At 37.5% G+C, this 25,628-nt stretch overlaps 1 long non-coding RNA gene and 1 other non-coding gene across 2 annotated transcripts in view; one reads left to right on the forward strand and one right to left on the reverse strand.

The window, feature by feature from the left end:
* LOC147823157 (uncharacterized) overlaps positions 1–25,628 on the forward strand; it is a 665,389-nt gene that overhangs the window by 63,711 nt on the left and 576,050 nt on the right. The window contains exon 4 of the long non-coding RNA XR_015444199.1: positions 21,977–22,155. This is a non-coding gene — a long non-coding RNA (uncharacterized LOC147823157). The remainder of the gene's footprint in view (positions 1–21,976; positions 22,156–25,628) is intronic.
* On the reverse strand, positions 20,095–20,198 carry LOC147823158 (U6 spliceosomal RNA). Its single transcript, XR_015444607.1, has one exon. It is a non-coding gene; the product is annotated as a U6 spliceosomal RNA (small nuclear RNA).

A 25,628-nucleotide genomic window follows, 5' to 3' on the forward strand; every position in this document is an offset into this window, starting at 1 on the left:
CATGCTGGGTGACTCTTCTACTACTCCTTCCTCACTGCCTTCAAAGTCCAATGCTTTAAGTTAGGTGTCTCTGCTCCTAGATACCCTTCTCCACCTGCTCAGACTCTGGCAGCCTGCTTTCAACCACTGTGGATATTTTTCCTTGTTTGTTCCCTGATGGCTTTGGCACTAAATTGTTCAGAATTGTTCAGGAAGGGAGGGAATGGGAAAAGGAAGAAAGGTAAGCCCAACTCTTCCCCCATCCCGAGGCCTGAATAAACTTAATAAAAAATAACAAATGAATTAGAAAACAGGAAAACTACAAGCCAATCCATCATATACACAGATGCAAAAATCCTAAATGAAATATTGAAAGTCAAATCAAAATGAGATTGTAATAGGACATATAAATAGGTTATGATCAAGTTGGATTTATTTCAGGAGTTTAATACTAATGTGATATTAGAAATGGAGTCAATGTTATGCATCATAATCAAAGAATAAATGATAGAAATCACATCATCCTAATGGACATAATGCCATTTGAAATGTGTTCACTATCTTTTTATACTAAAAATATTAGGAAAGTAAGAATTCAGTGAACTTTTTAATGTGCTAAGAGTACTTCTGAAAATCTTACCCATGTTACTTTCAGGACAGTGTTGGGTGGGTTCCTTCTGATCAAGAATGAGACCAAAAGCTAGGTATGGTGGTGCAGTCCTGTAATTCCAGCACTTGGGGGACTGAGGCAGGAGGACTGCTCTGGGTTCAAGGAGACTGGAATATGTAGTAAGACCTTGCATACACCAGGGGGTGAGGAAGAGACTGGAATGCTTTCATTTATATTTGTATTTATCAGTGAATGTGAGGTATTAATCACATTCACAATCAAAAAGGGAGGCAGGGGTCAGCACATGTCTTCTAAGTTTCTGAATTTTTTTAAAGCACCAAATATTTTCATCACTTGAAAATAATAGAAGCTATGTGCCTGAAATCTCTGGAAAGAACAAGTAGGTGTGAGAAGTGAAAGAGGACCAGGATGCTTTGTTCCTACTCTGTGTATAATTCTTCTTTGAGTCTAGGCTGGCTTTTGCAACACGCGCTATCAGAATATGGCATAGAAGGTGCATTGGGGCTTGAGAGTAGAACATGTGAAATCTTAGGAAAATGCTTGGCCTTGTTGGAGCACTGTCTCTTAAGGACCTGAGACAAAAAATAACTTCCGGTTACACCGACACTCCCTGAAACCTTTGGTACTGGAATGACCCTACGCAGATGCTCATGGCCACCATTCAAACTGAGCCCAAATTTGTAAGTCTTCCTGTGAAGGAGCCAGACACACATGTTAGTGAGACCATCTTGGACCTTCTGAGAAGCCCATAACCTAGTTGAATCCTACTGAGTAATTTCAGTTCCTCATGCAATAGAGAATTGCTGATCTGAACCCTGCCTGAACTGACAGAATGAAGTAATTAAAATGTGTGATTGACAGGTGTGGTGGTGCATGCCTACAATCCCAGCACTAGGGAGGCAGAGGCAGGATGTTTGCTGAGAGTTCGAGGCCAGCCTGAACTACATAGTGAGTTCCTGTCTTACGCACCCTGCCTCATTTTTTTATACTTATATTCTGGTTAACTTTTGCTGTAAGACAATTTTTTAAAACTTAGTGGCTTAAAACAGGCCACTAGTTTAAACCACTAAATTTTCAAATTTGTTTTACAACAAAAATTAAGTAGAATGTTTAAGTGTAACAAATAGCAAATTCAAACATTGGAGCTTCTAAATGAAGATAAACATAAATATTTTCCTCTTTGAATTTTACTTTTTGTTTATTGTCCTTAAATTTTATTGTTTTTCCCTTATTTATCTCTATAGATTCTTTTATGTTTTATAAGATTCCTATTTATTCAGCTGGACTAAATTTCATTTTTGTATCAGAGTGGTAGACTTAAAATAATTCTTCCAGACTGATGAAGTATGTGTTTCTATTCAAATATTTTCCTCCAAAAGACCTCAAGCTAGAGTTTAGTGAGTGTTCTTTGATTAAACTCACTCGGTATTCATTTCCAGAAATCCAGGGTTAGACTGAGCAGAAAGAAGACATAAGCCTGATAATAATTTCTCATGTTATAAATGATTTAAATTAGTTCTTTTGTAGGATCCACTAAAGCTGGGTTTGTTGAGATAAATGTATTTCTAATTATGTGCATAGAATCTTAGACATGTTGACCTCTCCGTCAGACAATTTAGCTGAGCATATTATTCAGACACTTCCCTTAAAATATGGAGAGGCCAAGTCAAGAAGTAATTTGTCATAAGTTTTAGAGCTTGGGAAAACAAACAATGTTTATTTTAATTTCTTTAAAATAGATTACCTGAAACGTCAAAACTGACTTCCTATGACAGTTTTGAGATGTGTGATCAAATGGAAGTATTCAGAGAGTTGTAGTTGGAGCCAAGTTTGGTTTTAATTATTATCATTATAAATGGCTTTGGGTGGAAAGACCCTAGAGGTTTTATATATGCAATCGCAAGCAAAAGCACCTGAGTCCAAAGGCCCGGGGACTGGGGCAGTAGTGCTTCCTTCACATAGTTTGGCTTCAGGAAACTCCTTTCCTCTCTGGACCTCCATTTCCTCCTCTGTTGAATGAAGAGTCTTACTGAGGATCAACAAAATACAAGACCTGGAAAGATGCTGAGAAGACATTTAGACTTGACTTCCTCACTTTACAGGTGAGGAAACAGAGACTTAACCACATGCAGGATGATGATGTAATTTACTGGTGAAATAGACTTTTTGAGAGTGAAAAGGGGGCTTTAAAATAATTAAAATTATGTAATGTGAAAATATTGTTATGTGATGAATGTATAATATAGTTCTATTCAAACCATTTTCAAAACTAAGATTCTATTCAGAAATGTATATTTATGTACATATCAAAACTCTTAGGTTATATTCATAACCTAAAGATTAAAAAATGTATCAGCACGAGATTCCACTTCACTCCAGAAAGAATGGCTGCTATCATGAAATCAACGAATAACAAATGCTGGTGGGGCTGTGGGGAAAGAGGAACCCTGCTCCACTGCTGGTGGGAGTGTAGACTGGTGCAAGCACTGTGGAAATCAGTATGGAGATATCTCAAAGAGCTAGGACTGGAACTCCCATTTGACCCCGCTATTCCACTGCTGGGGACCTTCCCCAAAGAATTAAAAGAATCATACCACAGTGATATATGTGCACCCATGTTCATAGCAGCGCAGTTTGTAATAGCTAAAACTTGGAAACAGCCCAAATGCCCATCAGCTGGAGACTGGATAAAGAAAATGTGTTTTTTTTATAAAATGGAGTACTACTCAGCCTTAAAAAAAGGAGAAATTAGAGACATTTATAGCTAAGTGGATGCACATTGAGGCAATACTCTTAAGTGAAATAAATAGGACACACGAGTAAATACCAAATAGTTTCTCTGGTGTGAGAAACTGAAAGTGTAAATAAGGACTAAATGTATAATAGGTAATGTGAAATAGGAAGAAAAGGGGCAAAGGGGAAGGAAGTGGGAGGGCTAGGGGAAAGGATAGAAGGGAATGGGATTAATATGAGAAAATGGAAAAATAGGAACAAAATCTTTGTAAATAGGGAGGACTGGAGGGGTTGAAGGGAGGGTTGGGCAAGGGTGAAAAATAAGAACCAAGAGAGACTATGTAAAGGTGCAAATTCCCAATGATGAATGTCATTATATTGTATACCTAAAATGTACCAATGATTAGAATGAATAATCGATAATGTAAAATAGGAAGAAAAGGTCCAAAGGGGTAGGGGTAGTGGGAGGGGCAGGGGAAAGGAAAGAAGGGAAAGGAAAGAAGGGAAAGGAAAAATGATGAGAAATGGAAAAAATGGAAATAAAGTCTTTGTAAATAGGGAAGGGTGGAGGGGGTGAAGGGAGGGCTAGGAATGGGGAAAAAATAAGAACCAAGATGCATTATGTAAAGGTACAATTTCCAATGAGAAATGTAATTGTGTTGTATACCTACAATGTACCAACAGAAGAATTTAATCCAAAAAAAAATGTATCAGCAAGATAATTCATGGTATACTTTGTAAAGTAAACTTACTGAAGTGTTTTACTTCAGAGATAATCTATCAATGGCATAATTAATACAAAATTCACATTTTCCTCAGAATTAACTTATTTTTTAGTTTTTTCATAAATGCAATAATAAAGCTATCTTTTATGACTAATAAGTAGTTTTTATTTTACTGGTACATTTTAGATATAAATAACATTCATCATAGGGAATTTGTACCTGTACACGATGTATCTTGATTCTTATTTTTTCCCCCATTCCTCTTCCCTCCCTTCAGTGCCTCTTCCCCTCCTTATTTACAACAGTTGTTGTTTCCATTTTTTGTTTTCTCTTTCCTTTTTACTTCCTCCCCCTTCCTATTTCCCCTTCGCATATGAACATTTTCTTCCTACTTTATAATATCTAGTATATATTTTGGTCCTTATATACCCTTTCAGTTTCCCACACCAGAGAAACAATGTGATATTTACACGTGTCTGATTTACTTTGCTTAAGAGTATGGTTTCAAGGTTAATCATAAATGTCTCTAAGTTTATCCTTTATGCTGAGTGGTACTTCATTGTATAAAAAAAACCCCACATCTTTATTCATTGGTTTATGGGCATTTGGGCTCTTTCCAAGATTTGGTTATTACAAACTGTGTCACTATAAATATAGGTATATATTTATATGTAAATATAGGTGTGGATATATCACTGTGGTTATATATATATATCCTCTTTTGGGAAGATATCAAGGGGAATAGCTAGGTCAAATGAAATCTCTAGTTTTAGTTTTCTGAGGAATGTCCACACTGATTTCCACAGTGGTTACACCAGTCTACACTCCCTCCAACAATGGAGAAGGGTTCCCTTATCCCCACAGCCTCACTAGCATTTGTTGATTTCTTGATAATAGCCATTCTTACTGGAGTGAGATGGAATCTCAGTGTTGTTTTAATTTGCATCTCTTTAATGATCAGTGATATTGAACAGTTTTTCATATATTTATTTGCCATTTGTACCTCTTCATATAGGATTTATTCATTTCAGATGCCCATTTTTGGATTGGGTCTTTAAATTTGGGGGGTCTGATTTTTTTCTGAGTTCCTTATATATTCCAGATACTAGTCCTTTGTCTGAGGAGCAGCTGGTTAATTTTTTTCCCCACTCTGTAGGTTGTCTCAGTTTGTTGGTGATTTCATTTGCTGCGCAAAATTTTTTTTTTTGGTACCAGGATCGAACTTGGGACCTTACACTTGTGAGGCAGGTGCTGGAACCATTGAGCTAAATCCTCAGCCCTTGCAAAAACTTTTTAATCATTGGATCCCTGTTGTTGATTCTCTGTAATATTTCCCATGCAATCTGGATTTTGTTCATAGGTTTTTGCCTACACCTATGTCTTCAAGAGTTTTACCTATTCTATCTTCCAGCAGATTTAGTGTTTATTTTAATATTTAGATCTTTGATCCATTTTGATTTTAATTCAGTGTGTGGTGAAAGACATGGGTCTAGTTTTAGTCTTCGGCATGTGGAAAGCCAATTTTCCCAGCACTGTTTATTAAAGAAGCTATCTTTCTTCCAGTGAAAGTGTTTGGCCTCTTTGTTGAAGATAAAATGGCTGAGTGTGTTTGGGGTTGTTTCTGTATCTTCTAGTTGGTTCCATTGATCCTCAGGTCTGTTTTTTTTTTTTTTTTCTAGTACCATGGTCTTTATCTCAATTTGATAAAAGCCATCTATAATAAACCAACAGCCATCATCATACTAAACAGTAAAAAATTGAAAGGTTTCACTCTAAAATCAGGAACAAGACAAGGATGTCCACTATCATCACTGCTATTCAGTATAGTTCTGGAAACATTAATCGTAGCAATTAGACAAAAGAAAGAAAGGGAATAAAAATAGAAAAGGAAGAAGTTAAATTATCATTTGCAGATGACATAATACTCTACATAGAAGACTTCAAAAACTCCACCAAAAGACTTCTAGATTTAATAATCAAATTTAGTTGAATAGCTGGATACAAAGTCAGTACTCAAAAATCAATAGCATTCCTGAACACAACAAACTGAGAGAGAAATTAGGGAAACCACACCTTTTACAATAGCGTCAAAAGAAATGAAATACTTAGGAATCAATGTAAAAAAGGAAGTAAAAGACCTTTACATTGAAAACTACAGCACTCTGAAAAAGGACATTGAAGAGGATATCAGAAAATGGAAAGATATCCTTTGCTAGCGTGTAGGAAGAACCAATATGGTGAAAATAGCCATATTTCCAAAATTAATGTACAGATTTAATGAAATCCTGATCAAAATAGCATGTGTGACAGAATTAGAGAAAACATTCCTAAAATTTATTTGGAACCAGAAGAGACCTACAATAGTGAAAATAATTCTAGACGACAAAGGCAAGGCAGAGGGCATCATGGTCTTTGACTTAAAATTGTACTACAAAGGTACTGTGATGACTAATATGTTTTGTAATAGTGACAGTTTAAATCGACTCTTCTTTGTAGATCTTATTTGTAATTGATCAGATTCTCACTACAGATGATAAGTAACTTTAGCTCAAATTCTGCTTCATATGGATATTCTGAATTTTTATATTAATGTAACTTTTAGCCAAAATATTTGTATTTCTTTATAGTTTTACATAATCTCATTTAAAGTTTCTATTAGTTTTTCTAAATTAGAGAGATATTGCAAAGTTTTAAGTATAATTTTTCAAATTCCTTAAGTCCAAAATTTAAAATGAAAACTAAAATATCCATCAATAAATTCCTTAAATGCATAATATAATGAACAATTTTAAAATTTTCTAAGTTATTGTATACTCTGAGTTCATTTAATTTTTTTCCAATCATTCCTTGATTACATGGCCAATTTAAATTCTCCTGTTTGCAAGATCTTTTTTCAATACTTGTAATTAACTAAAAGCTTTAAAAACTGAAGTTTCTTGATGTTCTCTTTGTTGGATACTTTGATTAAAGATTTTCAACTGATTTTTAAAGACAGTGTGACCAAAATTTAGATAAGTGGTTACAAAAAATATTCTAATACCATTTTCAGGCACTTAATTTGATGTGTAAATTATTCTGTGATGATGCAATTACTACTGATTGAGTTGATGGTCAGCAAAAAGCAAAAGCACATACTCTGAAGTATTTTTTTGTATGCAACATCAGCTTCATTAAAAGCATTTTGTGATTGAGATATTACACCTCAGAACTTAGCAAACTTGTTCAGTAAAGAGCATGATAATTTATACTTTCTAGACTGTAACATCTCTTTCAATTTATCAGCCTTGCCCCTATAGCACAAAAGTAGCTCCAGACAATAGGAATCACACGTGACCTTGCTTCCTGGGGCCATCTTAAGGTGCACCACTAACTAGTTGGTTTAAAGCAACAGAAATTTCCACTCACTTTCAAAGGCTGGAAGCCCCAAATCAAGGTGTTGACAAAGGTGATTCCTTCTGGAGCTTCTGAGGGAGAATATTCCATCTCTCTCTCCTAGGTTTTGATGACTGCCAACAATCTTTGGCATTCCTGGCTTGTGGAAGTGTAAGTCCAGTTTCTGTCTCCCCTGGCATATGGTGTTCTTCCTGTGTAACTTGTCTGCACCCCTGGCTCTGGATCCAGATTTTCTTATTCTTAGAAGGATACTAGTGGTTAGGTTAGGACCCATCCTAGTCCAGTATGACTTCATGTAAATATGATTATATCTGCAAAGACTTTATTTTCAAATATGGTCCTGTTTCCCAAGTACTAGGGGTTAAGATTTGAGTATCAAATTAACTGAATTTTTAAAAACCAGTAATGATATTGGCATCATTGAATTGTTTACAAAATTATGCTTCTACTTCTCTTTTTATCTTGCACAAGAATTATGTGCTTATAATGAAAATAAGCAAAGTAAACTTAGAGGAAATAGCATTTGACCCAAGTGAAAAGTCCATGCTTCAAGACTGACACGTAAATTCATCTTCTGTAGTTATAGTTGTTGAGTTGTCACCTTTGGCAAAGCCTTATTAAAATAGTTACCAACTTCTGAAGTTAATGTCAGTTCTTCTGCAGATTTGTATCTTCTGATTCCCCTGTAATTGGTGATACTACAATAGCCGCTGTGGTGGATAGTAAATGCTGATTTTTAAAAAACTCACATTATATTTTATTATTAATCTTTTTATAAGTTGATACTTAATATTAAATTTTCATTAGCCATGTACTTTTTAAAGCTATTGATGCTAAAAAAAAAAAGTTTGAGAAAAAGTTACCATACCAAAAAAAAAAATAGAAGAAAGTACTGAGACTGCATTGTAGTAGGGCTGCTTAGCCTCTATTCCTCACACACTCAGAATGCATTTCTGGCCTGTGATGTTTCCACTGATTCAACCACTTGGGAATCTCAGGTCCTACGTCATACACACTACCTGTTCCATGAGCAACAACACACCTGAATGGTACAGGTGGCTGGCAGGGGCAGCAGTGTCAAGTGCCTGCTTCTCATCCAATCCTGAAGGGATGAAAAGAAGGACTTAGCTGTGATGGGACAGCTAAGGACCTCTGAAAATGGCCAAGAAAACAGGTAAGTTTGAATATATCATTTTGGGAGGGACTATTCTACCCAATATACCGTATCTTTGAGATTTTATAATTACAAGATAAAGTGAATATTCTTGTGTCTCACATGCTATCAGACATGAGAAAATTGAAAGAGTCATGTAGTCATGTACAAAGTGAAATTGTATTGAACCTATTTAAGTTTAGTTGAATGGAACTTTTAACAATATATTGAAAAAAAACCACTTAATGATGAACTCCCAGAATGCAGGACAACATGCATAAATTTTGGCTGTCATGACAAACTGAGAATTATAGTCATCTTTATTAGAATGTTATATAGTACACTTATAAAGTCTTGAGTGTATCAGAGGTCATTTATTTTTATAAAAGTGTACTTTGGGCCTTACTTCTGCATATAATTATCTCCTATGCATTATTTAATTTTCCCTAAATTAATTTGCCTAAATGAATTTTGTTAATTCATCCCTCTCTCAGAATTTATTTAGCTTGAAATAGGTTAAAGAGAAATTTTCTTCTAGAGAATATAGCTTAGTTTCTGGAGAAATGTAAAAGATCTGTTTCTGAGCTAGTGTTTCTCAAATAGGCAAATGTACAAATACCATGTAGGGTGCTTATTAAAATTGTAAATTCCTTAGATGGTCTCTACCTCAATCTGATAAAAGCCATCTGTGAAAAACCAACAGCCAATATCATAACAAATGGTCAAACACTGAAATCTTTCACACTAAAATCAGGAACAAGATAATGGTGTCCACTATCACTACTCTTGTTCAATATAGTTTTAGAAACATTAGCCATGGCAATTAGACAAGAGAAAGAAATGAAAGGAATAAAGATAGGAAATGAAGAAGTCAAATTGTCATTATTTGCAGATGACACGATACTGTATATAGAAGACCCCAAGAACTCCACCAAAAGTCTTCTAAACTTAATAACCAAATTCGGTAGAGCAGCTGGATACAAGTCAACACACAAAAATCATTAGCATTCCTCTACACAAACAATAGACTGAGACAGAAATAGGGCAAACAATTCCTTTCACAATAGCATTCAAAAAACTGAAATACCTAGAAATCAACCTGATGAAATCAAATACCTCTTCCCTGAAAACTCCAGCACTCTGAAAAGAGAGATTGAAGATATCAGGAAATGGAAAGACATCCCCTTCTCCTGGGTAGGAATGATCAATACAGTGAAAATGGTCATATAGATTCAGTGCAATACCAATTGAAATCCCAGCAGTGTACTTCACAGACCTTGAGAAAACAATCCAAAAATTCATTTGTAATAAGAAGCGACCCAGAATAGCAAAAGCAATTCTAGGCAACAGAGACATGGCAGGGTGTATCACAATCCCCAACTTGAAACTATACTACAAAGCTACTGTGATAAATACAGCATGGTACTGGCAACAAAACAGACCTGAGGACCAGTGGAACAGATTGGAAGATGGAGAAACAACTCCAGACACACTCAGCCATCTCATCTTTGATAAAGGAGCCAAACACCCTCACTGGAGGAAAGATAGCCTCTTTAATAAAAGGTGCTGGAAAAATTGGGTTTCAACGTGCCAAAGATTAAAACTAGACCTATATCTCTTACCATGCACTAAACTAAAATCAAAATGGATTAGGTATCTAAATATTAAAATAGAAATGCTAAATTGCCTGGAACAAAGGTTAGGTAGAAGTCTTGAAGACATTGGTGTAGGAAAAGATTTTTTGAACAAAACCTCAGTTGACCATGAACTAGCACAAACTATCAAGTGGGATCTCTTATTAAAAAGCTTGTTCACAGCAAGAGAAACCACCAACAGTGTGAAGAGAAAACCCACAATGTGGGAAAAAAATCTTCACCTGCTGTTCCTCAGACAAAGGTCTACTATCTCGAATCTATAAAGAATGTAAAAAAATCAGACCTCCCAAATTTAAAGACCCAATCTGAAAATGGGCATCTGAAATGAACAGTCATTTCTCAGACAAAGAAGTAGAAATAGCAAATAAACATGAAAAAGTGTTCAACATCATTGGTCATTCGAGAGATGCAAATGAAAACAATGCTGAGATTCCACCTCCAGAAAGAATGGCTGCTGTCATGAAATCAACCAATAACAAATGCTGGTGGGGCTGTGGGGAAAGAGGAACCCTGCTCCACTGCTGGTGGGAATGTAGACTGGTGCAAGCACTGTGGAAATCAGTATGGAGATACCTCAAAGAACTAGGACTGGAAGTCCCATTTGACCCAGCTATTTCCCTGCTCAGTATCTTTCCCAAAGAATTAAAAGAATCATTCCACAGTGATATATGTGCAGCCATGTTCATAGCAGCACAATTTGTAGTAGCTAAAACTTGGAAGCAGCCCAAATGCCCATCAACTGGAGACTGGATAAAGAAAATGTGTGGGTTTTTTTTTTTTTTAATAAAATGGAGTACTACTCAGCCATAAAAAATGAAAAATTAGAGACATTTATAGTTAAATGGATGTACATTGAGGGGTACTCTTAAGTGAAATAAACAGGATACACATGTGCAAATACTGAATAGATTCTCTGGTGTGAGAAACTGAAAATGTAAATAAGGACTAAATGGTTTAATAGATAATGTGAAATAGAAAAGGGTCAAAGGGGAAGGGGAAGTGGGAGGGGCATGGGAAAAGAAAGGAGGGAATGGGATTAATATGAGAAAATGAAAAAATGGAAACAATGTCTTTGTAAATAGGGAGGGATGGAGGGGTTGAAGGGAGGGGAGGGGAAGGGGGAAAAGTAAGAACCAAGAGAGATTATGTAAACTTGCAAATTTCCAGTGATGTATGTCATTATATTGTATACCTAAATTGTACCAATAAAATAAAATTTTAAAAAAACTTGTAAATTCCTGGGCTTCACTCATTTTGGACATTTTAGAGGGTACTGATTTTTTGATTACCCATCTCTCTTTACTGTCAAAATATAGCTCTTTTCTTTTTCTTGTGACAAATATGTATTGAGCTTTAATTTTGTACTGAGCAATATTCTTTATACATTGTTTTTAAAGATACTTTTGAAAATTAGTACAGTTGCAGTACATAATGTTTACATTCCCCATGTGGAGTTGGTACATATACATAAATCATCTTCATTCCCTTTTTTATCTCCTTTTCCCTCCCCTCTCTGCTTCCTTTCTCCATTTCTTGTTCCTCTTCCCATTTGAAAAAGATCTATCTTCCTACTTGTTATTATCTTTTGTTTTTCTTTTTAGTTATAATTTAGTTTCTCCTATAGGAGAAACTATGCAGTATTTAAGGTTATGTGTCTGATGTATTTCACCTAACATTATGCTCTCAAGGTCTATCCATTTTACTACAAATGACACAAATTTAACTTTATGACAGAGTAGTACTGTATTGTGTGTAAATACCACAATTTCTTTATCCATTCATCTGTTGATGGGCATATAGGCTACTTCCAAGATTTAGCTATTAAGAATTGTGCAATTTTAAACATGTCTGTGCATGCATCACTGTAACATGATGCCTTTAATTCTTTGAGGGCGATACCTTGAAAAGGAATAGCTGTACCAAATGGAATTTCTAGTTTGTTTTTTGAGGAATCTCCATACTGATTTCCATAGTGGTTATATAAATTTACATTCTCATCAACAACGTACAAGTATATCTTTATCCCAGCAGCCTCTCCAATATTTATTTGATTTCTTGACAATGGCCAATTTTTGTGGAGTAATAGGGAATCTCAGTCCTGTTTTAATTTGCATTTCTCTAATGGCTAGTGATGTTGAACATTTTAAAATGTGTTTATTGGTCATTTTTTCTGTAACTTTTCTAAACATAGGTTAAGTGCCTGAGTCATAAAGTCGGGGTTTTGCATTAATAATAAATAATGTTGAATGTGTTACTAAGAAGTACTGTAGACATAAGAGCACAACTGTAGGGAAAAAATCATAGCTTAATGGTCTAGTGCTCCAAGCTGGAGAGGTATGGGTGGTATGTGTTACAGGTTTGTTCCTAAATGTCTTTTATTCACACATGTTTGCAGTATGTAGTGCTGACATTCGTCTTAGGGAGTTGGTACACGTACTTAACATATCTCAATTTTTTTTCACCTTGTTCTCTCCTCCCTCAACCTCTCTCCATCTCTGGATCCCCTCCTCCATTTTCTTTTGCTCATGTTTATGATATATAATGGTTATTTTAATTGTGGATAATTGGTATGTACATGGCATAAATTCTTTTTATGTCCCCTTCCTTTCTCTCTCCCCTATCCTTTATCTCTTGATACCCATTCTATTTGCAAAAGATCTGTCTTCTTGTTTCCTTTTATCTATTTTTTATTTTGTTTATTTATACCTTGATTCTCTCAACAAGAGAAACCATAATATTTAAGCTTGTGTGCCTGATTTATTGCATTATGGTTTCAAGATGCACCCTTTTGCCTCCAAATGACACTAATTTATCTTTCTTTGTAGTACAGTAGTACTCCCTTGTGTGTAAATATCACAATTTCTTTATCCATTCATCTGCTGAGGGGTTTATAGGCTGCTTTTGAGATTTAGGCATTACGAGTTGTGCTGCTATAAACATGGTATGCATGTATCACTGTAACATGATGTCTTTAATTCTTTTGGGAAGATAGCTAGGAGGGGAATAGCTGGGTCAAATGGAATTTCTCGTTTTAGTTTTTCCAGGAATCTTCATACTGATTTCCATAGTGGTTGTACTAGTTCACATTTCCACCAACAATGTAGAAGGATTCATTTTACCCTGCACCTTCACCATCATTTGTTGTTATTTGATTCTTGAAGATAGCTATTCTTTCTGGAGTAATATGGAATCTCAGTGTTGTTTTAACTTGTGTTTCTCTAATGATCAGAGATGTTGAACATTTTTTCATGTATTTATAGGTCATCTGTACTTATGAGATGTGTCTACTCAATTCAGTTGCCCATTTTTTGATTGGGTCTTTTATTTTGGGTGTCTACATTTTTTGAGTTCTTTTATATTCTAGATATTAGTCCTCTGAGGTGTAGCTGGCAAGACTTTTTTCCTCATTCTATTGGTTGGCTATTCTTTTGGTTGTCTCCTTTGCTATGCAGAAGCCTTCTAAATTTGATATACTCTCATTTGTTAATTCTTGATGTTATTTCTGGTACAATTTGCGATTCTATTCAGAAAGTCCTTGCTTATGCCTAAGACTTCAAGAGTTTAACCCAGTTTATCTTCCGACAGATTCAGTGTTTCTATACTAATATTTAGGTCTTTAGTGAATTTTGATTTTAGTTTAATTCATGGTGAGTGATATGGGCCTAACTTCAATCTTCTGCATGAGCATAGCCAGTTTTCCAAACCCCATTTACTAAAGAGGCTATCTTCCCTCAAGCACATGTTTTTGGCTCCTGATTTGTTTCTGCATCCTCTATTTTATTCCACTGATTCACATGTCTGTTTTTGTGATATAGTAGTACCATAATTTTATTTTTTTAATCACAGTAGTTTTGTAATACTACTTGAAATCTGGGCCTGTGATGCCTCCTCTTCTGCTTTTGTTACCCAGGATTGCTCCTGCTCTTCTACATATCTTCTGGTTCCATATGAATTTTAGGATCATTTTTTTTCTAGTTCTATCTTTTTATTTTTCTTAAATTCTTTTATTGATACATTTTAGGTATACAATACATTTGCATTTATCATTGGGTGCTTGTATCTGAACATGATATATCTTGGTTCTTATTTTTTTCCTATTACTTGTGCGCACTTCACCCCCTCCACCCTTCCCTATTTACATAGATTTTGTTTCCATTGTTTTTCTTTTTCTAGTTCTATTTTTATAGAAATTTATTTTTTCATAATTTACTAAAAATTTTTCATTAAGTTTCATTTCCATTTCATTTTTACATTTAGTAAATATATTGATTTTCACAGTTAAAAATGTGAGATTATTTGTCCTTTTGAAAAGATTTAATCATGTCTGTTATAGCAGTTACACAATGATAACAACCCAGCTGGTAACATGCCAATGAGTAGGTAAAACTGAAAAGTATTGCCACCTGCCTCACAAGTGCAAGGTCCCAAGTTCAATCCCTGGTTCCAAAAAAACCAAAGAAACCCCTGAAAAGTAAACTTTTATGTGTCTGATACTAAATTGATAAGAGGGATGAAAATAAATAACTTTTATGTTAATTGGGGTTTGATTGAAAGAGATACTACTTTTAGTAAAATACAAATTGGAAAATGCTAATGCCATACTTTTGACAGTTTATAAAATGAAAACGTCCTAGATCATTTCTAGTTTCATTTGTTTTGTAAAACTAAAATGGTCTTTTGTTCTGTCTGTTTTGTTTTTCCCTGGAAATTACTTTGGTGGTGTAGCTTATGGAATTATCATAAATTAGTTAACTGTACAATGTTAATGAAACAGACCAACATAATCTAGTTGTTACTGCCAACTTAGAGAATGGCAAGGCACCCATCACAAGAGCAGCAGTCACTTTGAAAATGTGGCTGGAGCAGTTGAAATTCATGCTAACTCCTGAAAACAGATTGAATTTTATGTCTTTCTGTTGGCAAGTCAGTAACATCATTTTTGATAAAGGTGGGACAATCTTATACTTATTTTTAATTTTAGTTTTTTTAATCATTCAAAAATATCAGGACTAGTGAATGATTTAGACCCCAAGTCAAAAACTGCAAACAATGAGAACAAGAAATGCCAACATTTAGGAGGTTGTAGTTAAAGGATGCGTAGGATGCAGGAAGGTGATTTATTAAACACTGGTGTGTCTCTTACTCATTGGCTCAGCTATGTCTAGTTTGGAGGTCAGTTTTCGAAGAGGAGTAAGAACAACCTGTGAGACTTCCTATGCAACTTGAGGTAGTCAACTAAGGCAGATATGAATGGCAAGAAAACTTTCTAAATAGTAGAAGCTTATTTTAGTCCATTCAGACTACTATAACAGAACACCATTAATTGGGTGGCTAAACTACAAACATTTATTTTTCATAGTTCTAGAGGCTGGGCAATCTAAGATGAAGGTACTGGAATATTCAGTGTCTGAGTCCTAGATCATAGATAGATTTTGAGAGATGCAGTCAATTTATTGCACAGCATTTTATTGGTGTATTCTCACTTGATAGAGGGCTAGAAAGCTTTCTGGGTTCCCATTTATAAGGGGACTAATCTCATGAGGTCTCCACTCTTAAAACCTAATTAATCATGGGTCAATTAGCAATGGGGATTATATTTTGAGAAATGAATGATTAGGCAATTTCATCACTGTGTGAACATTATAGAGTGTACTTACACATACCTTGAAGGTGTAGGTCAATCATCTGATGAGATGTGGTAAACATGAGATACTGTATGCATGCTGGTATAATATGACATAACATTTACAGTAAATATTTTCATGAGTAGAAGCAGTCCATTCTGAAATGATAAAAAGTATAGTGAACACATAAACTAGCAACAGTTGTTATCACCAAGTGTTATGTACTGTACATATGTATATGTGCTATATTTTTATAAAACTGATAGCATAGTTTTTTATACCAGCATCACAATAAACACCTGAATAATGCATTACATTATTATGAAGTTACTAGACAGTAGGAATTTTTCAGCTCCATTATAATCCTATTAGAACCACTGGTATTATGCATTCTGCCTTTGAGTGAGACATCACTGTGTGACCCAAGACGGTATTTCCCAGTCTGCACTTCTAATGCCACCACAAAGTGGGTTAGAATTTCAATATAAGAATTTTGAGAATATGCAAACATTCAGTCCTTTGCAGAGTGTTGAGTGGAACTGTACTGACACAAAGAGTAATGGAGGTGTCATTTCCCTGGTCTGAGCATTGACTCAAGGTCTTTAGCAGACAGTTGGTCCTATCCTCAAGTTGGCCTTTGGAGACTGCCATAAGGGGAAGCACAATTAACTATGTACATCTTTTGGTTTTTGTTTTTGGTAAATAGAAGTGTGGCAGATTATTATTCTCGGCTCTGGTTATCTTTAGTTATACATGAAACTCATCCATTAGGTCAGTTTGACAATAAACTCTTCATTGACTGAGGAAAAGAACTCTGGTCTGAAAAGCAGGAAATAGCTGCAGAGCTTCAAATCTAGACCCCAGAGAAGGACTTATAGCCAAGACAAACACTCCAAAAAAATTGTGTTAATTCTTCATGAACCTGACACAAAGTGACTGGGTTAGGCAACTTTCCTAATATCACACATTTTCCAGTTTGTGGTATAGAAAATAGAAGGTGAAAGTGAGGAGAACTTAAACTCCAGTGGCTAGTTTTTCTGAAAAGGTAGTTTTGTTGTCTGCCTACCCTTTTTCAGAGGATATGAGAGAAGACTAGTTAGATTCAGAGACTCCCAGCATTTCCAGTGTGAACTTGAGCTCTTGACCACAGGGAGAACTGAGGGAGGTAAAACACCCAAGTTCCTGTTGCTCAGCATGAGTTGAAGGCTGAAGAAAGATTTTGTATGACTGAGATTTGAGTGGAAGGAGCAAGGACATAACACTGAATCTGTGGGGATCTTCTGGATGAGAAGAAAGACAAGGTCAAAACAACAATGCCTTAGTGAATGCTAATAAGGACCAGTGAATCACTAGAGAAAACTCCCATTATCCTTCTTCATCCAACACTTGGAATTAGATTAAATTAAACTTTGGGAAAAATTTTGTAGTTGTAAGAAAACAATGAATAGATGGAAAATAAATGGAGGGGTCAGTGCAGAATAAAGTAAGTCATTTGTTACCTGAAAATGCAGAGTGAAGTTTATTTCTGTTACATAGACATTAGCTTTTTGATGGCAGAAACTTTTCCTAACTTTTATATCTATAATTTCTAGCATATAGCCTCCTGCTTTATAGATTTTTATTAAGTACCTAAGTGCTAAGGAAATTAGAATTAGCTCTAAACTCTCAACTCCCAGCCAGACTTGAAGACATACACAGATACAAACACAGCGATCACCACTTTGTGGTACCATAGTAGATTATGTGATCAAGCAGTAATGGTGGTACAAAGGAAGTGGTGATTTACTGTGTGTGGCAGAGAAGTCTGAATACTTCACAGAAGATAGCCTTCTATTGTTCAAGGAAGAGTAGGAATTATGCTAAATTGTCTAGAAGAAAAAATTTTTCATGAATGGAAAGAAACATTGACAAAGATATATTTTTTTTCTCCAAAAAGAATGGGAGCAAGAATTATTGCTTTAAGCCCAACGCGATTGCTTCCTATTTGACCTAATACTGTGGAATGGTAAGACTCAGTGGAAATAATATTTGTAAAATTTACCAACAAATGTAAGGTTGAGGTAGTATTATTTAAATAAGGTGTTGATTAAATAAAGATTACTAGACTAACTTGTCCTTTAGATCTTTAGATATGTTCTCCCCACCACCCCCATATTTAAAAAGAGCTTCTTTTGGAATATTGAATTTTCTTAGCCTGAATGTAAATGTCTTATTATTTACAAAATATTTAATAGTGTCTAAGAACACCTGCTCAACATGCTTGAAGATCTGGATTCTAACCCCAGCAATGTAGAGAAAGCAAAGCCACAAATCCCACAATCTTTGATCTCTGTGCTAGTAAGTGATAAACCTATACCAATTTTCTTTCTTTTTTTCTTTTTTTTGGTACTGGGGATTGAATTCGGGTCCTTGTGCTTGTGAAGCAGGTGGTAGAACCCCTGAGCTACATCCCCGGCCCAATATACCCATTTTCAATTAGGAATTTTATAATGGATTCTGGAAAACTGAAAATCACCCATGGTTATAATACTTGTTTATTTTAACACTGAAAAACCAGAAGGAATGAGGACATTATCTCTGACCATTGCAACAAACCTGTAATGGAAAAGTCAATAGCAGTACTTCACAAAACAGAGAACTCAAGGGGCTAATCAGTTATTATCACATTTAGAGAATGTATCAGTGCATTATTTTAAAAGATAAATTTAGTTTACATTGCAAGACTAATCAAAAACAAGAGTTGCCTTATATGGCATGTTATCTTTGAGTTTCTAGAAAATTTAAAAATTTTTCTACTTGCTACACTAAATAATTTTTGTTTGATCAAATTTGTTTAAATTGATTAAACTTAAGGTATGAAAACCCAAATTTTAAGCATAACATAGGGAATAAATCAATAACTCAACTTGGGGAAGTTTGACATTTTCCTTTTTTTCCCCTTACATGCTTACAAATAGAGCCCAAACTTAGTAACTGAAAACCAGAGGTCCTCGAAATCCTGGCTTTCATTGAAGAAGGATAAAAACAGAATAAACTGCCCATAAGCATTTAAGAAATCTAGAATAACTTAAACAATCTAAAGTTTGGCAGCAAATACATTTCTTTCTTACACGATCCCAAGAAAAAAATGTCAAATATTTATAGATATAGTAGAAAAATTTTATCATAAGAACAGGTTTGCTTATATAAACTTTAACATTTAACATTTCTAATTTTATTAGAAACCTTTAAGATATATTGGCTGCTTCTTGCAAAGGAACTGGCAGGTATATAACTCTTCAGATATATTTAGCATTTGGCTATGAACTCTAGAGTTGAAGATTTCCTTACTGGGAGACAAAAATTTATGTTTGGAGAATTCTTGGTTTATCACTGAGAATTAAAGTAAATAGTACTTATTTATTGACCCTCTTATTAAATTCTGTCAACATTCTAGAATTCTGTCAATGTTCCATATTTAACAAATGTGTTTCATGCCAGGATTTGTTCTAACAACTCACCAGTGGTAGTGATCAGACTGCAGCTTTTTGGGGCAGATATGAAAATGTTGAAATTATAGCTCTACTGCTCAACATCTGTGATTTCTTTTAGTCTCATTTTCTTCCTCTGTAAAATAGGGAGATAATAGTGCTTTATAAAGTTGTAAAAATTGACAACACTTGTTTTGTAGAAAGATAGAGTTCAAATTGCACCATTTACTTTATCTCTTTGCCCATGTATCAATTTTTGATTAGTAAAACACATTAATGAGCCTGTATTATCTGGTTGATTATTGTGACAAAGTATAGCATATATTAATATACTTTATAAACCCCACAATACTGGAGTGAGAGGCCTTAATTGAATTATCCTTGGCCTAGATCTCTAATATCACATAGACCCGGAATAGAGAAGTTCTCAGTAAGGATGCATTGAGTGAATAGTACACTCATTCTTAAACGAATAGAATCTAAATAGAATAGAATCAGCATAAAATAGAAACACACATAAGTGTGTTAGTATAAGTGGTTAGTATTGTTCTGGTATTTGGTAAGATGTTTAATATATAGAAGTTACTACATTATAGCTTTTTTCTTATATAAATATAAAATAACACTAAGCAAGAATTTTTTCATCCTGAGAGGTTCAAATGCACACTATGAAGAAGCACTTTAGTGTTAGAATTGAGCACATTGTGCCTCTTAAACTTTTTTCTTTTTTTTAAAATATGGAACGCTTCACAAATTTGCGTGTCATCCTTGCGTAGGGGCCATGCTAATCTCTGTATTGTTCCAATTTTAGTATATGTGCTGCCAAAGCGAGCACACTCTTTAACTTTTATCATGTCTAAGCTTGTATGTTCCTTGTGTGCACGTGACATACCTACTTTCCTCTCCCCAGACTTGAACTGTAAACTTAGGGAAGATTTAGTGCATGTTTTGAGTGCTGAGAGGGTTCAATGGTACTGGGTTCAGCCTCTGTTCTTTCCCTAGAAACTCAGGTAAAGCCCAGTGCTTTCCTGCAAATGAGATTTGACCTTCAATAAGGATGGGATCATCCAACCTTTCTCTAGAATTATATGGTCAGCTTTATCTGGGCATGAACAGTGACATTGGATAAAAATTCTTGCTCAACTTTAACTTGGGTCCTGTTTAGTGTAACAAGTGTTTGTATGCGCATCTCCTGCACAGTTTTAGAAGAAAAGGAGGTGCAAACTCCCCTCTAGGATAGAAACTGTCCAAGGGCAAATGTGATCTTTTCTGAAATATTCCCTGTTAATTAGGAAATAAAGTCAAATATTACTGACTGGCATGATGTCATGAAACCTAGCATTTTGAGTACAGTCAGTAGTTCCTAACCTTTGTGACATATGTTGGTTAATTGTTTAAAAGCTTTTCATAGCATAAGTTTTCAGTCCTAGTCTTGTAACTTTCATTTCTAAAGAAAAGACTGGATAGAAAACTAAAGGTATAGAGAGCTCTGTTCTAAATCAGAGCAGTGCAGACTTTCTTTATTCATGCTGTCTAGTAATGTACGTGATTTCTTATTGTAAACTTGGATTGATTGCTCTTCCTTGATGACTGAATTTAAGAATGAGGAGAGAGAATTTTGAGGTATTAGTTATTTTATGGACGTATGTATTAAGACTAGCTAAGGAAGGCAATCCTGGGGTTTAGAGAATGCCTTCAGGTGATTAGAGTTTATCTGACTCTAAATCAATTGAGTAAAAGTTCTTTAAATTCATATTTGTCAAGCCGGAAAAAACTATCCCTTCAGAAATTCATTATCTAAAGAGAAGATGTATTTGAGTAACATCCATTTTAATGTCTAAGGACAGATGGGAAGAGTCAAGTGACTAGAAGCCAAAGACTGGTGTAACTTTGTTCTACAAAGGGAAACTGAGTGGGAAAATGAAGCAAAGGGCCAAGGATTGAGTTTCAGGAAATTCCCTTAGTATGCCTTCAAAATGGGGAGAGGTACCGATAATGATTCAGAGAATCAACAGAGCAATTGAAGAAATACATGGTGTCTTACAAGCTAAAAACTAAATATATGAACAACGGACAGGTACAAAATGTTATAGGAAATATACGCCTACACGAATATATTGGGTGTGGTTTGGAAATAGTACCTCTTACATTAGTGCCTTGTGTGACAGATGATGATGAAAACTTTAGAGGCAGCGTTAAAAATACTGAAGAAATGGATGCAGCAAGGGTAGATTTAAAGCTGAAAACTCAACTAGAAAGAAAGGAGTGAAATAGGTCAGTAGTTGAGAAAAGTAAGAGGATCAAATTGAGATTTTTAAAAAATTGTGTCATCTACTTAATGATCATCTTCCTAAGTTTTGAAGAGCTAAACCATGTGGGGGGCCTTGCCCCCCCGCTAGAACTCTTGAGTGCCTTTTACGGACATATCCGGGCCTGCTGCAAATCTACCCGGCAACAAGGAAGTAGCCCCAGTACCCTCCTCTTGCTCCTCCCCTCTAGCCCTAAGGTATATATGTTGTAACAGCTTCTGCAATAAACGAGACTTGATCAGAAACCTGTCTTGTCTCCATCTCTCATGTCCCCTGTCCCCTCTCATCCTCGCTCCCCCTCTAGGGTCTCCGTTGACTTACCCGCGGGCCGGGACAAGTGGCGCCCAACGTGGGGCCAGAGAACGGGGGATCCAGTGAAGGACGCTGCTCAGGGGCCCTAAGATTAAGATTGAGGAACAAAGAGCACACTCAACACGGGAGAGGCTTGCAATTGACGTGGACCTGCCGTCTTTTTGCACCTCGGTAAGTTGAGCAGCGATTATGGGACAGGGCATTAGTCAGCACGAATTGTTTGTGCAAGGTCTCAAGAAGACATTACAGGCACGAGGGGTAAAGGTTACAGTCAAACAGTTGTTAAGATTTTTTGATTATATTAAAGATCTCTGTCCCTGGTTCCCTGCTGAGGGAACCATTGACGAACAGAGATGGAAAAAGGTGGGGGAAGCTCTCCAGGATTATTATGCCACTTGCGGACCCGGGAAGGTCCCGATTGCGGCGTTCTCATATTGGAATTTGATTAATGATATTATTTCTCATAAAGCGAGGGATCCACTGGTGGCGCAGGCTATACAGGCTGGGGAGGTAGCTCTCCGAGATGGTAAGGGGCTGACACCCGCCAGTGATTCTGACGCAGTCTCCCGGGCCAATATGGCGCCGGGGCCCAGGCCCGTTGAGACCACGACTTCTTTGTCAGACAAAGAAGAGGACTTGATGTCCTTTGACAGTGACGACGATCCCGCCCCCGACGGACATGATGTCCCTTCGGACCAACCCCAAACGGCCACGAACCCTGCCAAGCCCTGTAGGGCAGGGCCTCGCCGAACCCCTGCTTCCTTGCTTTCCGCCACCGCCTCTAGGACAGCCCCACCCTCGCGGAAGGTTCCGCCCCTATATCCCTCCCTTCAAGCCTATCGTGGCCCGCCTCCGCCCCCAGATCCGCCCCAAGAGGGCTCCGGGTCGGAGGAGCCCGCGGGGGGAGCATTGTGGGGCGACTCCGGATATCCCCCTCCTTATATCTCTTCAGGCTCCGACACTCCCACTCTGGCATGTCCTGTTGTTGATCCCCAAAAGGAACTCCGGGACAAAATAGAATTTCTAAAAGAACAGATAAGGTTAGAAAAGGAACACCAAGAACTTATTACCCAGCTTGAAGGCTTAAGAACAGGCAAAGCCCATAAAAATGTCCGTAGAGAAGACAAACTTAAGCCACGACCCCCCGTTAGAGGGGCGGCCCCTAGGGTGCCATCCGGGTCGGGAGTATCCCTGAAACTTAAAAATGCGGAAGCCTTTCCCGTAACTAAAACTACTGACGCACAGAGACAGGCGTGAAGACACCACAGTGGTTTTGATTTTAAGGTCATTAAAAAATTTAAAACGGCTGCAGCTCAATATGGGGCCACTGCACCTTACACCATGGCTATTTTAGAATCGGTGGCAGAAAATTGGCTCACCCCAATTGATTGGCAGACTCTGGCCCGCGCCACCCTTACAGGAGGTGATTATTTATTATGGAAATCTAAATATGTTAAAAATTGCCGAGAAACTGCTAGGCGCAATGCTCAGGCGGGGAGTGGATGGGTGCTTGACATGCTCCTTGGGGAGGGGGCCTACTCCGCCAACGACCAACAAATACAATTTGATGCGGGGTTATATGCCCAGATTCAGACCGCCGCCACTAGGGCCTGGAAAAAGCTCCCCTCCAAAGGAGACGTGAGTGCCTCCCTCACTAACATTCGGCAGGGCCCAGACGAGCCATTTGCGGACTTTGTCCACCGCCTTCTCATGGCGGCAGGCCGGATTTTTGGGAGCGCGGAGACAGGGACAGATTTTGTTAAACAGCTTGCTTTTGAGAACGCCAATGCCGCCTGTCAGGCCGCTATCCGCCCCTATAAAAAGAAAACTGACCTTTCCGGCTACATTCGCCTTTGTTCTGAGATTGGGGCCACCCACCAACAGGGCCTTGCCATGGCGGCCGCCATGCAAGGCTTCACAGTCAAACAATTTTTGCAACGCCACGTCGGCAATAAGTGTTTCCGGTGTGGGGCCACCGGCCATTTTGCTAGAGAATGCCCGACCACTAAAATGCAGGGCCCCAATGCTCCGCCCCCCGGGCCCTGCCCCCGATGTAATCGGGGGAGGCATTGGGCGAGTGAGTGCCGATCCAAAACTGATGCCCAGGGCCGACCCCTTCCCCCTCTTAAGGATTCGAATTCGGGAAACGGGAAAGGGGGCCAGCCCCGGGCCCCCAACTCCAAACAAATTTACGGGGTGCTCAATTTTGCTCCAATAAACAGCAATCCATTTCAGACCTCATCAGAGCCACAAAAGGAAGTGCCGGATTGGACCTCAGTGCCACCACCCACACAGTATTGACCCCAGAAATGGGAGTCCAGGCCCTCGCCACAGGAGTCTTTGGACCCTTACCTAGAGAGACTTTTGGCCTCGTAATAGGCCGAAGCAGTAGTACCATAAATGGGCTGTTGGTTTACCCAGGAGTGATAGATAATGACTACTCTGGGGAAATTAAAGTTATGGTTTCTTCTCCCAAAGTTATTAATACCATTCAATCAGGCCAAAGATTTGCTCAATTGCTACTCCTTCCCCTTCTCTCTACCTCTACTAAGGCTCTAAACAACGCCCGAGGCAGCCAGGGATTCGGCTCATCTGATGTTTACTGGTCAGAGATACTTTCAGCACAAAAGCCTCTCATGACCTTGTGGTTAGATGGGAGACAATTTTCTGGGCTGGTTGACACTGGTGCCGATGTAACTATCATAAAGGGAGAGGATTGGCCTCAGGCATGGCCATTAAAAGACACCCTCACCCATCTCGGGGGTATAGGTCAGAGTGAAAATCCTAAACAAAGTGCCAAAGATCTGACCTGGAGAGACCAAGATGGTAATCAGGGCACCATTCGACCTTATATCATTTCAGGGTTACCTATTAGTCTATGGGGAAGAGACTTACTATCACAAATGGGGATAATTATTTCCAGCCCCAATGAAATTGTCACTATGCAGATGTTTAAAAATGGGTACATTCCAGGAACGGGACTGGGGAAACACCCTACAAACCTTACTCACCCCATTGAGCCTGTCCCTCGGCCCCCTCGGGCAGGGCTAGGCCATTTTCCATAGGGGCCATTGACACTCCTGCGGCCCATGCTGAAAAGATTACCTGGCTCTCAGATGATCCAGTGTGGGTCGATCAGTGGCCCCTCTCTAAGGAGAAATTGTCAGCAGCTCAACAGTTGGTGCAGGAACAGCTTCATGCTGGCCATATTATTCCTAGCCACTCCTCTTGGAATACTCCCATTTTTGTCATTAAAAAACGGTCGGAAAAATGGAGACTCTTACAAGATCTTAGAGCAGTTAATAAAACCATGGTACTCATGGGAGCTTTACAACCTGGTCTCCCTTCGCCGGTAGCCATTCCCCTTGGGTATTACAAGATTATTATTGATTTAAAGGATTGCTTTTTCACCATTCCCTTACATCCTGCTGATCAAAAACGCTTCGCATTTAGCCTTCCAGCGACCAATTTCTGTACCCCAATGCAGCGCTTTCAGTGGCTGGTTCTGCCCCAAGACATGGCCAATAGTCCCACCCTGTGCCAGTCATTTGTAGCCGCGGCACTCCAATCCACCCGAGACAATTGGCCTCAAATGTATATTATCCATTACATGGATGATATCCTTGTAGCGGGGCAATTAGGAA

This window comes from Heterocephalus glaber, unplaced genomic scaffold (assembly GCF_053883595.1).
Source record: "Heterocephalus glaber isolate CG9 unplaced genomic scaffold, H.glaber_assembly_v1.0 deba00001600, whole genome shotgun sequence".
NCBI lineage: Eukaryota > Metazoa > Chordata > Mammalia > Rodentia > Bathyergidae > Heterocephalus > Heterocephalus glaber.